The 10,285-nt window shown below is 29.4% G+C and overlaps 1 protein-coding gene across 2 annotated transcripts in view; it reads left to right on the top strand.

Annotated features, from left to right (window-relative positions):
• The first annotated feature begins 1,818 nt into the window (after nucleotides 1–1,818).
• LOC129964762 (insulin-like growth factor-binding protein complex acid labile subunit) overlaps nucleotides 1,819–10,285 on the top strand; it is a 177,794-nt gene continuing 169,327 nt past the window's right edge. The window contains exon 1 of one of the 2 annotated variants that reach the window (XM_056079128.1): nucleotides 1,819–1,943. The gene's annotated coding sequence lies outside the window, so the exon portion shown is untranslated. Of the gene's footprint in view, nucleotides 1,944–2,523; nucleotides 2,663–10,285 lie in introns of those variants that run through there. The other variant, XM_056079129.1, reaches the window with a different exon arrangement.

The raw sequence follows: 10,285 nt of genomic DNA, 5'->3' as shown, positions 1-10,285 counted from the left end.
GATTTGAACCGCCAGCCAGACAGACTTACTTTTAATAGATTTATGTAAATTCAAAATAAATCTGTAAATTTGGTAGTAGATCCATGTACCAAATATCAACCGACAAACTCAACGCGTATTCATAGATAGACAGACAGACGTAATTCCAAAACTATGTTTTTCGAACTCATTGGAAGTGGAGATTCGTCAAATTTTCGAGAACGAATTTTTTGAAGATTATAATATTTCTTCTATACTTCATAAACTAGAAAGTTAAATAGAAAAAACTGAAGACTAACATCGTTACGTATTTTGCTGAAATGTTTTGAAAAAAATTGTTGAAGAATTTGTGCACTAGCAACCCCACGCTTCGAAAGTTGTTCAACCAAATGCAGCTTCAAAATCTACTCATCTGATTGGAAAACATTTTTCAAACTTTATCTGAACTATGCCATCAAAATCAAAACGACTCCGAAGATATGCCTTTTATTCAAAAAAATGGAATCTGGAAAGAGTCGTGCTACTTGTACTGGAATTGACATCATGTGTAGTTTGAAAAACACCATACCGAAATCAACCAATGTTTTCATTTTTTTTCATTATATCTTCATGAAATTTATTTATTTGATAATATCTTTTATTTTATTTAATAATATCTCATTAAACAATGCATTGTTGATATTTTCTAAATAGAATAAACTATTTACCATAAAATTTTGAAATGTGGCATATATACTTTGGAAGGTGAGAATATGCAATTCGGAGATATTTTAATTTTTGAAATTTTAATTCGAATTTGGAGTAAAAATCAAGCAAAATTTTGTCATTTTTCCATAATTTCAGAAATGCAATTTTGAAGAGAAACTAGCTTTGCACATTAAATTAAGAAAAAAAAATATATATAAAGATATCAATTTATTTTTTTTTTGTCTATTTTAAATTAATTTATAATATTTTAATGTTTATTTTACAACAATATGTTTCACTGTAATAATGAAACTGAAATCATTTTTATTATTGCTATAAATATTTTGTTATTACTATAATTATTTTCATTTTTGGTGAAGGAAGTAAATAACTACACATGTTGAATCATAAAAGTTTTAATTGAATAATTCTCTAAATTATTACTTAAATTATGAAAAAAATATTCTATAATGCACATATAATTTTAATTTTTCAACGATTTTATTCCATTTCATTGCTTCATTTTAATTTTATCATAATTTAAATAAAAATGTATAGTTTTATTTTTTTTTTAAATTTATATTTGCTGAAATTTACACATCCCGTTTTTGTCAATTAAAGTTCAAATTCTAAATGAGGCAACAGAAATTTAAAGATATGTTTCTTCAAAATGAGCAAAACGATGCATGACGTTTAAAATAATACATGTTACAAATCTATCAAAATTTGAGGGTTAAAAATAATTTGCTGAGAAGACCATTAAGAGACAACTACATAAAATATTGAAACGAAAATTTCAACAAGCATTCCTTCCAGAGAAACAGCTGGTCGCTAAAAGCGACTAACATTCAATAAAACTGCAATTCTTATAATTTTACTTTGATTTGCTCGTAAAATATATTCTGATACTGTTTTATATTGCTTTCGACTAAAAAGAGATGCTTAATTAAAAGGGTATTCATGATAAAAAAGGGATTTTTGATTACGCATTTTTTAACAAAAATATCGCATTTAGCTTATTATAAACCTCTGATCTGCACCCCCACCCCCAACGCACATACCACCTAACAACCCCAGAAATCCAGGAGCACGAGCGCGCGCCGTCCTCCCCCTAGGCGCTGCTCCGTGTCTCTGACTCCTTTTTTAACCTAGCCTCCGCTGCGATGATCCGACGCGTGCGCAGGTGATGCAGCCGCAACCTGCCCTGCTTCAGTCAGTCCCCCGGCCGACACTCGCTCTCATTCCAAGAGCAACCCGCTAATGGCAGCGCACCCCAGGTGAGTGTCTCTCTCTCCTCTTACTCGTTTACTGTGGGACATCAGCATCTCTTTTTAGCTTAACAATGAGAAGGTCGCAAAGTCAACCGATTCGTGCCGGAGCGGGGGTGGAGTTTTGACAGTAGATGACTTTTTTTTTCTTCTTTTTCTTTCTTTTAAAACTCGTCACAAACTATAAACTTGGGCAAGGACCGTTGTTGTATCTTCGCGTTCTATTGCGTACTATTGTTTATTTTCGTTTTGCTCTTCTTTTTTTTAAAAAAAATCGTTTGGCATTGTTATTTTCGAAGCACGATAGCGGGATGGCGAAGAAAAGGGAAAGTTCGCCCCGGCTTGTTTCGTAACTTTGTTTCAGTAAGTGTGTTTGTTATTATTTTATTTTTTATTTTCATTCCTCATGCGTAACGCGCCTTTGTTATGTTTGTTTTGTTGTTTTCGAAAAGGGGATGGGGTGGGGGGGATTGCAGGCCGTTCCGCGTGGCATTCTCGTTCGTTTCAGCTATTGTTTCGTGCGCTATCTGGCATGGGATCAGAAAACTGAAGAAGACTTTAGATCATTTCTGAAATGTGCTGAACTGAAGTAGCTGTACTGTGTGTATGCGTGCATGTGGCCCGAATAAATATTGAAGAATCTTTGTACTTTATCATCAGCCGGCTTGGGCGACCAGTTTATTCATCCAAAAAAATTGGTGGTGTTTCGTTTCATTCAGATAGTGCATGTATGTTTAAGATTACATTTTACTTTCTTTCAAAATGCATTAAACAACAAACCTGCTCTCGCGCTAGCTTTTAATGCACGCTTTGGAGTTAGAATGCTATTCTGACGTTATCTGATACATGAAATTCGTTTATTAATCTTAACGAATTATATTTGGAAATAACTGTGTTAGTTTACGTCTTGATTTTCTTGTGAAATCTAGCCAAATTATAAAAATTTAAGAATATAATCAAAATAGATCTAATGTTAAATTCCCAATTTAATGAAATTGATGTAGTTGTGCACTCAAGATGAAAAAACATGCACAAAAATTCATAACTGTTTTGAAATGTGGGTGTAAACTTTGACAAAAAGCGCTTCTAGTCTCTACCTGAATCAGATGACGTCATTATTGGAGGTTAAACGTCAATACGTTATACTTCTTCATGTTGTGACCCTAATTATTTTTAATGCTACATGGTTTAAATGGTTTTATAAAAAATAATTTAACATGGAAAATTTTATTGTATTCTCTAAATATATGATATTACTTTTATTGTTAAAAGGCAATGACATTATGTGTTATCATATTTTAATTTTATGTAAATTATACTAGAATATATTAGACTAGGTTATTAATAGGGGTTAAATATTATTATATACCATTTTAGCTTTTTTATTTTGTCATACATAAGTAAAATATAGTAACAATTGATTAAAAAAATAGCACCAAAAAATACTTGAAAAGTTATTTCTCAGTGTATGTTAAAGTATTATTAAAATATTTTGAAGTAAATTTTCTTCCTTATTTATTCATTGGGAAAAGATAATTTAGATATTCTTTTATTATAAAGCATTATTGTAGAAACCGTATATTTTTAAAGTAGATTTTTTTAATTATATTTTACATGAGATTTTACTAAAATTTATGTCTTCATGTAAATGCAACAATTTTATTTTGACCATATGAGCTTAATAATGTTATTGATATTTTGTAAAATGTCTTCATCGGTGAATATACCTCATTATTTTAGATATCCTTCTGAGCTTTATGTTTCAAACAATTATTTTGCTTTATTTTCGTTTCTCAAAGTATTTTTTTGTATTCGATATTGTTCTTTTGACTTTTCTAATTTCAAATGAGATATTATTAGTTCTTAAATGTTTTCATTGCGTTATAAATTAAACAGTAATTTTCTAGAATGTCATTAGAACAAAATTTTACTCCACAGATCCCATACAATGTGGAAATGCATTATTTTACAACTTGTACAAAATAAGCGCACATTAATTTATAAAAATATTCAAAAATCTTCATTTAATTCATTTTTTCATTAAAAATTAGTTTGTTTTTGTTGAAATATACAATTAAAATTTAACAAAATTTCTAATTAATTAATAGTTTTATGATAAATTATATAAGCCGGTAGTAGGTCTAATGATAAGAACTCAGCTTCGAAGTCAAAGAGTTCGAAACCCGATTTCCCCGGGGGTATATTTTGTATTTTGGTTTGGTACACGTCAAATCTGACGTTGTGGGGACACATTTTGAGTTAATATGGTACGTAATTTTGATAAATGAGTGTTAGGAAAGTCTCTGTCCTCGTTATAAAAAAAAAAACGAGTGCCAGCCCAGATGTAACCCTCGTTATCTGCGTAATGTTTAATATTACTAAGAATGATTCTATAATCCGATTTCTATCAAAGTAGCACTTGTGTTGCTTCCAACTGGTGAGTTAAGCAAAATGAATTAAAACTTCTGATATCATAAATGCTTTTGCTTTCTACAAATCCTATCCTAGTGATATTTTAATGAGATATAACTTCATAAAAGAAATTATTGGCTCATATATTCTAGAAATAAAATAATGTTTATTTATTTATTTCTGCAACACCTCTAAAAATGGCTTCTGGGGTTATCCCTAGTTTCCCATCTCTACCTTAATGAAATAATTTTAGAAATATTTAAACCAATTTTTTTCCTTTGAACAGATAAAAAAAGCTTTGAATTGAAATATATATTATGAGTTCCAATATCTGCCCTTCTTGGCTACCTTTTTCCTATTTTTGTCCCCCTTAAGCATTTCTGCTTGTGATTCCTAAGTCAGAAAAATGGGTAAAATAATGAAACACGAATTAATGTTTAGTCCAGAGAAATTTAATTTAAAATAGTTGATCATTCATTTTTAATATGAAAAATTTAAACATTAAAAAATTATTAAATTGTCTACGAAACGAGATGAAAAATGTTTAGTGGAAGATTCCACTGCACAAATGTTTATCCAAGTGATTCCCATATCCTAGAACCTATTTGATTTTATAATTTAAGAATATTTATTCTAAATAATAAATAAATATTCGGTAAGAAACAAAGAAATTGTAGTTAGTACTTTGGCTTCAAAATTCGTCTTTGGAATTTTCCATACGATGATATAAATTTTACAACAATAGAATTTTTTTATTTTCTTTTGTGTACTGAAGATAGATACTACTGCTTACCCCTAAATCTTAAGAATTCCTTTGCTTACCCGAGCTAATCAGCCAGCATTCTAATCACCTGATCGATAGCTTTATCACTAATACAGAACTATTTCATTTTATGTAACACCATAATATTTTTCCTAATGAAACAAGAAAAGATTGCTCCATGGGCTGTCGAAATGGACTACTGATTCTGTCTAATAGTGGCATGAGAAAGAAGAAAATATTTTTTCATGTAGAAATTTTGAGGTTTCAACTATGTCTGTTTTTAAGATTGGGTAAATTGAAATGTAGTAAAAGATCTGGAAAAACCAAGCATCTCTCAGCAGGGTTTTCTTTTGAGAAAATATTTAGATACAAATCACATACCGATTACACAAAAAATATTTTTCCATCTTACCTACATATGAACTCGTCATTTAAATTTAAAAAATCATGAATGCATTTAGTCTAACGTGTCATTCGAAACAATTTGCTATATTACAATATTAATTTTAGGTTTATCTATCGTTATTTATCTTTTTGAACTTGTACTGAGTTTTACCATGATGAGATCGGGTCCGAAATGGCGTTATATGACATTGTCAGCATGAGAGCAGATAGAAAAAGGCTCTAACAGTTACTTATAAAAAATGTTTTTTCTTGTATGTGTGTGTGAGTGTATGTGTGTGTGTGTGTGTGTGTGTGTGTGTGTGTGTGTGTGTGTGTGTGTGTGTATGTGTGTGTGTAAAATCCCATTTTTTTTTCAAGAAAGACACTTATATATTAAATGTTAATTTATATATATAAACTAAAAAAGCAAAAATATTAAATGTAAATACGTAAGTAAAAAAATAAAGCAAAAGACGCGATTCGAATCGAGGCCCCCAACAGTCGCGTCAATCATGTTGTTCTGACCACTATACTTCACGGCCCACACTTCGAAGTGTAAGTTGAATATACTTATACTAATAGTTAGTTATAAAAAAAATGTATGTGTTTTTTGATGTATAATAGATTTTTTTCAAAAAAGATACCTATATAAAAGAAATTAAAAAGCAAAACCTTATCTAAAAATAAAATTTGATCTAAATCATTAGAGTCGTTTCCGAGATACTCAAAATAAATTTATATGCGTACGAAAATTTCTTAAAGTTATAAAATTCTTAATGAAATTCTTAAGGTATTTTATAAAAAAGTAAATTAATCAAACCATCAAGATTTCCATTCTTTATAAATAATAATTTTTTAAACCCGTGATATTTGTTTCCCTTCTGATAGGAAATAAAGTTCTGCATTTCTGAAGTATGTATATTGAGTGCAGCGTTGGCTCCTTGCCCGACAACTTCTCAAAGCTGGCAAAAGAAAGGTTTTAGTTTATCAACAAACCAAATATTTGTACATAAAATTACTCAACCGCAATCCAAAAATTGTTTTAGATTGAAAAAAGGCAAAAAAAAAAAAAAGTTAACTTCTCTTCTATAAAATAAAACCCGCTGAATAATTTATTTTTAAGTGAAAGACTCATTTTTCTGCGCTGTTGGATTGGAATTTATTTGCTATTTTTTTCCTTGCATCTATTAGAATCATAAAACTTTAAACATTGTAACTTTTTTACAATTGCCGCAATAATTAAATTCCTTTAACGAATTAAAGTCAGAATTCATATAAAATAAATACAAGTTATAAATGTAAGCTAATGACATTTTATTTGAGAATTATTTGTTAACGCATTAAAAGATTTCAGTTTAGAGAGCATTGGGAGATTTGGATCTACAATTCATGATCGATTCCGTTTTCCATAATCATTGCTGGGTAAAGTGAGTTGTGGGGATGAGTTGCCTTCACTCCGATGATGGGACCTACTTCCCTACGGGAAAAATGGTGATTGCCATTAGTACTCAACTAAAGTCCTGTCACAACGCTGTTCACTATTGTCGAATTACTCCGAATGCTATGGCAGGACCGCGGTGACTCCTTTTTTAGAATACGGCATGTATTAAAGTTTGTAACGAAGTACGTCGTTTCAAAATCCATTTTTATCATTCTTATAAAGGTTTCAAATGGCCAGGTCAAATTTATAGAATCTATAGTATCTCTTTTATACTTTCATAACGAAAAATTATTATACCTTAACTCAATTAGTTTAATTTAAATTTTTGTTAATGAAAGCATTCTTTGGAACTATTAAAAGTTTAAAAAATTACAATTCTTGAACAAACTGAAACTATTTTTGGAAACTATTTTTAGATTTCTCTTGATAGGATTCATAGAATTAGTTGAATAATATTATGCCGTTTAACAATCAGTAGCGAAACTTAATAAAATTAATGCTTCAAAAATGTATTCCACTTACATCAATGCATAATTTATTAATGGTGAAAGTTTATTTATAATATTTTAAAACTACATATTGTGTGAAAATTTTGCTGAATCAATTTTTAAAAAATTATGTTAGTTTTGTGTAAAACCATTTTATCATATCCTATAAGTTAGAAAATTACATTTTTCCATGTATTATATAAACTTTTGTGCTACAAATTTTTTGAGAGGATATGTGTTTTTTAATAAACCAACAATTAAAACAAATTTAAACATGGTTTTAAATTCTTCAAAATAAGCATGTGAAAGACGATTTTCGTCATATTATTAAATTTTGCGAATATATTTGTGAGCTTATTTATAATTGGCCATTTTTCATGAACAGCTGCTTAACCAGGAATATTAGTTGTATTTACTTCCAATTAAATCTGTCATACATAATTTCGTAATTCCTACTCGAATATATTTTCAAGCATGAATGACAGAAATTAAAGCCATGTTAATTGAATAGCCTTGCACCTGTTCTGTCCAATGCGTGCATCAACCATGCTAATAGAGTTAAGTCCCATCATATCATAGTACTATTGAAAATGCAGTTTCCTGAGTAATCTAAGTTCAAACATTCGCGATACTATAACTTCATTTTCTTATTTCATTTATATATTACACAGATATTAAACATAACTCTACTTCTTTAGCTTTCAATATTGGAAGAAAACCACGTGATTAAATATTTTATGGAACAATAAAAAAAATTGGAATTTCTGTGCAACAATGTAATATATTTTTGAAAATAAGACATAGAAATGATTTTTTTAAATCAGTCAAATTTTAGAAACATTTGCACAATGTATCACTAAAAAGATTTTTTTTTTTAGATTTTTAATATGATAATAAATAAGATTTTTAGGAAGTTATCTCAGAAAGATTCCAAAATCTCGATTAATTTTAATTAATTAAAATTAAATTTTAATCTAGATGAAATGGTTTGACCTATACCGTGCGAATACACATACGCACTCACGCAGAGACACACACATATCATTAATATAAGGAAAGTTTGTCTAGTGATCTTGTTTTTTTATAACAATTTTTCGGTGGAAATGCTTAGTTTGTCAATGTGAAGCAGACTTTATCTAAAAATTATAAATAACGTGTTAAATATAGCATCTATCTACATTAATGGATTTCCGATTTAGTATCATACAAATTAAAGTTATCTCCGTAGCTCTTAACTTCCAGAATCAATCACGGCTTAAACACAAAAATAAACAAAAATATTTACCATTTTTTCCAAACTTTTTTTTTAAAGAAAGCAGCTGGAATGATCCTCCCCCCCCCAAAAAAAAATATCAGACATATTATTTAACAAAGATATCTCAATTCCAAATAAAAAATTGCGGTACATTGGTAAAATCAAGATTGTCACAAGTACTCAGATCCTTATTTTTAGATCTCGCATATGAGCTCTTTGTGCTTCATAATATAATAATACAGGCTATTCCTCCCCGCCTAATTAAAGGCATTCGGTTTAAACTTGAATGACTGGACTGTCAACACTGTCGGGAACTCTAGTTGAATCCTAAGGGCCATCACCGGCCACGGTGCAACCCTTTCCGTGAGAAACACGTCCCATCATCGATAGGATATAGCCGACCCCCACCATTTCTGCACCCCCTCGAGTGGCGAGAACCAACCATCATACCGGCAGATTCTCATCCTCATTTCTGAGGTGTTAACTGATGGCAGGTACTTCATAGTATGAACAAGAAAATCGAGTATAATTTATAAGTCTTTCTTCTTTTCAACTGACTGAAAACAAACATTTTTGATACAACTACTTTAAAAAACAAGTACAGTCATTTGTAGTGCGTCAAATGTGTATGCGCCATCGCTTGACATTTAAAACGGGAACTTGAGGAATTTTTAAAAATTAATTCCGAAGTTAATGAGCTCAACAAAGACCTCAGAAAAGCAATGTTTTCGGATTGATTTATCGCACACATAAAAATTATTAAGCACCTTTGATTATATGGAAGGATTCGATCTGAAAAGGTACCTCACTGTTCTAGTCATAGATTTTCATTTGTTTTTATGTATATTACACATTTAATTGAAACATTTAGACATTAATCAGGTGTGAAAATATGGAGAGTACTTTATCAATTCAGGTGTAGTCCTTGATATCCTACGGAAGCCGATCAAAAGTTTTTAAAAAAAAACAAAAAAAAACAATATTGATGAACGATGATAATTTAATTGAAATAATATTAAATTGGATCTGCTACTTTATGTTATTTAGAAATAACAAATTGCCATAAAACTAACGCGAAATTTATATTGCTTTCATTGACTTTATATAAATATATTTATGTGTTTAACAGATTTCCAGGCTAGAACTCTCACAGTATACGAAAAATTACTTGTGTGTATTCGTTTTTTAGATGCTGTAGCTTTCGACTTGAAAATATAATCTTTGCTTCTGACAAATATAGATAGATTTAATCTTTTAAAGGGAACTAAATTTTCTAACCTATTATGTATTATTGCTCATTCATTAACTAACATAATTATTAATATTTTATGTCGGTAAATGCAGCCTTACCAACATGTTAAGGTTGTTTTTAAAAACATATCACGACATTTGTAAATACCAATGAAAAGGATAAAAAAAAGTTTTAAATCTTGTTATTATTCTTTTAAAGGCCTATGGTGATAAATTCTGTAAAATAAATACCAAACATTTATTTTATTCTTAAAACCACTTTATTAATTATTTTATCAACTAATGCAGTAAATGATAGAGATTACGTTTTATGTAAATTTAGTATTAGTTGAAATGAAAAATTCAATACCCAAATTG

The sequence above is a fragment of the Argiope bruennichi genome, chromosome 1, assembly GCF_947563725.1.
Source record: "Argiope bruennichi chromosome 1, qqArgBrue1.1, whole genome shotgun sequence".
Lineage (NCBI taxonomy): Eukaryota > Metazoa > Arthropoda > Arachnida > Araneae > Araneidae > Argiope > Argiope bruennichi.
This window is presented reverse-complemented; position numbering and strand designations above follow the sequence as displayed.